The sequence below is a fragment of the Cyprinodon tularosa genome, unplaced genomic scaffold, assembly GCF_016077235.1.
Source record: "Cyprinodon tularosa strain WSP-4 unplaced genomic scaffold, ASM1607723v1 ctg263, whole genome shotgun sequence".
Lineage (NCBI taxonomy): Eukaryota > Metazoa > Chordata > Actinopteri > Cyprinodontiformes > Cyprinodontidae > Cyprinodon > Cyprinodon tularosa.
In genome coordinates, this window is record NW_024038967.1 from 467,649 (window position 1) to 473,980 (window position 6,332).

Consider the following 6,332-nt stretch of genomic DNA (forward strand, 5'->3'; position numbering starts at 1 on the left):
GACAGGATCCAAAAACCTAATCTAAGACCTGGATTCTCTTTACTGCTTATTTAGATCTGTGTGGGCAGCCACCATTTTGCTGTCTCAAGCAGCTTTGTCTGCTCTGCAGATTTTCTAATGAGGGGCTTTTGGAGGAGGATGACAGGACACTCTGTCATAGAGGAGGGGCTTTCAAAACAAACCAGCGACGCGTTGTTTCATGGATACACTTAATGCCAGATCCCCCCTACTCAGATGCCCTGCTGGCAGCTTGGCAGCACTATCAGAATGGAGAAGGGTGGTATTAGTCTGGAACTCTCATTATGTCAGATACACTGAAAACCTGTAATCCAGGCTCCAAATGATAGGGGAGGAATTTAAAAAAACACGAAAGAAAAACTGAACAACAAGACCGCAGGACTGAAAGTCTGTTTGCTTGTACAGTGCAGACAGTCTGACACATTTGGTCTGTTTATGTACAGAAAAAAACAATAGACAATTGAAGAAATGTGTTAAAAACACAAAAAAGGAATGAAAGAGTGCAAAGGTTAATTGGCGATGGAAAGTAAATCTAATACATTTTAAAATATAGATATGTTCACAGCTTTTAGGTTTACAAAAACTTCTAAATGGAAGATGTTTGTGACCTTTGTGCAGGGTTTGTTAAGGTTTAGGTATAAGCACTATGTAGTGTGACATAGACTTAATATTTTTGATATTGGTTTACTCCTCAATTAAGCCTGTCATGCTTGTTGTTTGTGCAATGCCTAACATTCTTATGTTAGGTTTACTATTAAACATTTAGCAGGATTTCATTGTGTCCTGTTTAGATCTTTCTCTTATGGTTATTTTTGGTCATTTTTCCTCAGCTTCATATTAAGGCTTCTCCACAGCTGCATTACATTCTGTTTCTAAAAACATTGAGGCACAAAGTTTAATGAGTGTATCACTAACTATAATATATATAGACTTAGACAGATTTATTTTGCCATTTTTATACACAAGTGTTAACAAAAAGAAATTTCATTTAGAACATATATATAGAAATATATATATAAATTTATATATAAAATTTTTTTGGGCCAAGGATCAGAATTCAGAGACTGTGACGTTAACATGATGTGGTTAACTATACCACCATGTTAACAGCTGTATTTCACAATCACTGAATCTCCTTTATTTTATTATTTGCCTTACTGGATGGTGCAGACATGGTTATGTGTAGATATGGTGGGAGCCTTCTTGTTATTTTTACTACTTTGCATATTTGTTTGTTGGCAGGAACAGAACAGTCCAAGTAACACTTACAGCTGCTCTCAATTCCACGCAAATTAGGATGCATGAGGGAAAGGTGTGCAGCTAGATGTGTATGCATGGTTAAATGCACTAAATTCTTTAAAAACTTTCAAAATATCTGCCTACTGGAAACTTTCAGTATGGAAACTATAATCTCTCTTGTACATTAGGCCTCTGGGTTCCCATTTTCACCTAAGGGGGTCAGTTACTTTCCTGCATTTTCCTTGCATTATTTGCCATATAAGTTTGCTATTCCTTCTGCTCATTTTATTTCACTAAGCGGATCTTTGTTTTCACATCTCCTTTATATTCAGGTGTCCCTTAACTCCAATTCTACCATAAAGAGAGAAAATTGCTAATCTGTAGAATGAAAGACAGAAAGAAAAAAACTTTTTTTTTTCAATTGCTATCTGGTTTTATTTTTTCTTGCTGTGGTGCAGTCCTGTGGTATACAAGTCCTGCTGAAATTTCACATCTGTGTTCAGCAATCACATGCTCATTAAGATGACTTATGCTTCAACTAAGCCTGACTTGCGTGTTGAAATGTAGTCCTTTAACAAACAGCACAAAATTGACATTAAAGAAGAAATCCAGTTTGCATTTGAGGGTAAATGTTACATGTCTGCCCTCTGCTGGATGCAATGAGCATTGCAAAGCAGCTTCACTAAAGCAGCTGACAAATAGTTTCTCTTCCATATTTAATTGTTTGTATAGGTTGCTTTATATTTTATTTATTGTATTGGATGATAAATCCACTCACATTTGCACTTCAATTATTACTCATCTGTATACAGACGGTGGATTCACTGATTTTAAGTAGTAAGGGTCTGAAAATGCATACAATTTATTATCTTATTTCTATGCTTTTGTTTAGTACTTTTCTTAGTTTATATACTAAGTCCAAGCCTCATTTTAAAACAGCACAGTGAACTGGTGGCCGGTATGATCCTAAGATGCAGGCAAACAGAGAAGAAGAAACGACATTCCCTGTTCAGATAAACATCTTTAAGATGACAGAACTTTATTGATCTCACATTATAGAAATTTATTTTTGCATTTAACCCATCCCTTTGGGGAGCAGTGGGTTGCTATTGTGAGGAACCCATCATCCTTCCAAACACTTCAAAGGCAATATAATATGAAAGGATAGAAGGAGAGAAAAAATTGTTTGTCAGTTCTTCAAAAATGACTTGGCAAAAAAAAAATAATAAAAAAAATAAAAAAAAAATATATATATATATATATACTGTATATATATATAATTTTTTTGTTTTTGTTAACCCTTATTACTATCATTATTCAGCTGGTTCCTTCATCAAAGTGAGGTTTATATATATAAAATGGCAAAAGGTTTAATTGTTCATTTAAGATATCTGTCGCTAGTGGTCTATTTTTAATATTAAGATATAATTAATTTTGATGATCAAAATACATAAATAGTACTTTAAATAATATAAAATGTAATCAGAGTAAATGTGGATAACTTAGAAAAAGATGGATGTAAATACTGTAACAGAACTGATGCAAAGTTTTTGTAAAATGACTTAAAGGGCAGATATCACATGATTGTTCTTCTTTCTGGGCTGCTTCCATATTCAGAGGTTACTGCAGAAAGTTTAAGACTCTCTCACCGACTTGTCAAAGTATTTAAACTGGATGCCCTCCCTGAGCAACCAGGATTCGAGCCTGCTTGCTCCACGTTACAGTCAAAGACCGTCATACGCTAATGTAAATATGATTCCTAATGTAACCATGTCTTTATCACTTACTCCTCCTCCACACTAAACAAAGGGAGTCTTACTTAAACCAAACAGTAAAAGAATATCTAAAATGATTATGATCTGTTAATGATCTGGTTTCTAACTTCTTAATTGACTTCCTATAATAATTATTTGGCTCATTATTTAAACCTTATGATAAATGACTGTAGAATCTGGAGAAAACTAAGTTCATGTCATATTGAAATGATATAGGAGATATACATGTGAAAGTGAAAATAGATTGGATAGAGGTAGAATGAATAAATAAATTGAAATTCTTATGTGCGATCATTGACTACAGGACCTACTGTAAGGCTCAGATTAAACATGTACAGACTAAACTATGTATTGCAACTCTAAGAAAAGCAAAACATTTTCTAAAAGCATTACACTGTCTTTGTTCACTGATTTTACCATATCTGAGTTTATGTGTAGAAGTCAGGGGTCACACCTAAAGGACAACTCTCATAACACTATACAGACTGCAGAAAAGAGCATTCATAACCATGAATGATAATCAGGCTGATTATCATAACCACACTAATCCTTTATCGTTCATTCCTGCTTAAATTCTACAAACCGGAAAAGTTCACCTTACAAGTATTTAATCAAATTTAAAACTCTTGCAGTAGTGTACAAAGCTAGCCGGGATCTACTTCCTGCACTTCCTTCTTCTTTCTGTACAACTGCTTTAAAAAATGTGCTTTGATTTGAAAAGCCTCCATTGAGCAAAATCCTTATATGTTATGTGACATGAGTATTGTAATATAAGTTACTGAACTTCTACCTACTAAGTCTGAGCTCTACCAAAATGTCTTAACATCTCAATGTAAATCTTGCTTGCATTGTTGCTCAAAGAAATTGAAAAAAAAATGTAGAGAGCTAGAAATAAACAGATACCATTAAAAAACTATTTGTTGAGAGAGAGGGAGGGAGGATTTATTTACAGAAATGATCCACATTTTAAGATCTTATGTGCCCCAACAGACATAAAAAGAATGTATATTTCAATAAATGGAGTGAAAGTATTAAAAACACTCAGTGTTTAATTAAAGTGATGTGCTGGTATGAGATGGTTTAGGAAAAGGCTCAAACTGGCTTATTTAAAAAAGATATGAGATAAAAGAATAGGGTCCTTCTCAGTCAGCATAGATGGGTGTATACGTATTTTTTCAGTGGTTGCGGTTATGTGGGTTATGGGTAATAATTGTATAAATTAAGAATTCTGTAGACAGGTGTGGGTGTCTATGAATATGTTCATATATACATTCATTCATTTATTTGGTCACTTTATGGACTTTGGAGTTATAAGGACTAAGTTAATTTGAAATGAGGATGATTGCTGATTTTAAGTACAAGGGAATACCGTGAGCAATAACCCTATATATATATATATATATATATATATATATATATATATATATATATATATATATATATATATATATATATATATATATATATATATATATATATATATATATATATATATATATATATATATATATATATATATATATATTCATATATATCCTATTCACCTTTTTGGCACCTTCTTCTTCTTTTTGACGATTGAGCTGATGTAACGAGTACATTTCTCCACAGTGAGATCAATTAAGTAAATCAATCAATTAGGAAAGAAAATGGGTTTGATTAATAAGTGCCACCTCTTTCAGACATAAGTTCTAAATTATAATGTATATAGTGTTTTTATGTGTTAAATTAGTAATTTTGCTGGACTGTCTGAAATAAAGTTTTTAAATTATTCATAATATGCTTATACTTCTAGGGCTAAATGTCCTGATGTTTTTTTCATCTTCATCTTCAGTCGATTGTGCTTGATAGTTATCCCAATTATCAATGGCAATTTGTTTTTGTTTTTTAGAAAGCTTTTTTATTGCATAATTTCCATTTATTCTTTATGTTTTCAATCACAGCAGTATAGATCCTAAAAAGTGATGGTCTGACACAATAAAGGGATTGGTGGAGCCTTTATATTTTTTATCTTTTTTAGCAACTTGAGTTACCAGTTACCAATCTAAGCGTGCAGCTGTAAGATTTTCCAAACATGCAAGCTATTGGCACGAATAAAAAAAACCATGGCAAGCAGAGGTTACTGAATAAGGTAGTATGGCGTCCTCTTCAAAATAAAAGACCTTGAATATAAAAATGAAGGGTAGACTTCTCTACAACTGCTGCAAAAAGCTGACCCCACTTTTCAGGAGAAGTGTTCTGACAGTTGAGAGAAAACAAAAAACCAAACATTGAATAACTTTAAAGTTGCAGTGCCTGTTAAGCTTTGTCTAGAGAAGGTTCTTCCATTTGGCATATTTTTCATTTGTTTTTAATTAGTTCATAGTGTGCAAAGAAGTCCAAGAAGAATTGAAAAATGACATAACAGTCAGAGTATAATTAATAGAAAATATGATAAGTGCAACAATTACTATTATTAGTTTTTATTATTATTTGTAGTAACAGCTGGTTGTAGTAATTTATTTTACATTGTAATAATGTAGTTATAATTTATTTTATAAAGCGTTTATGTATTATTTAACTTGTAATTTCAAAAATATTTTTGATTTTTTTTTTATATGCAATATTCAATACCTAAGATTAAGTGAAATTATATCAAATTCAAGTTTTTTTTTTTTACAAGTATTTTTTTTTTTTTTATTATTATTACTTTTATTATTACTGCCATGGTTGCATCCATCTGACCTAAATGTGATGGAAGATCACTTCACTATTCTTTATCCGCTGAGGGTGAATATTTTGGGGGGTTATTTAAGAAATATGGAGGACCAATCCTGCCATAATTAAAAATAAATACAGAAAAAAAATAAAAAAAAATGCTACAAAAATAAGTATAAAATAAGTATTTATTTATTTGCATGTTGCTCCCACCTTACCGGGAAGGCGGGGGGAAGAACTGTAGGGCAGGCGGTTGGAAGCATACCGTAACCGGGTTGGGTTTGTTCGCTCCGTCCCCGGCTGGCTCCGGAAAGAAGTTGAGCCCTTAAGACACACTCCTCCTCATTTGCATAATGAGTGAGAAATGCGTACAGAATTTATTTATTGTCTGTTATAATCTTTAACTTTATTTATTTATTTATTTATTACTTTATTAGGCAAATAAACAAAGAAGCTAATTAAAAGATATATATAAATATATATTTATGTTTCACTGTATAAATTAATTTCTATCTAAATAAATTTTTTATTGTATTTTGGGGGGCAATTAACTGTATGCTTATTTATTTTTGGAGCATTTAGTAATTTCTGTATTTATTTTTAATT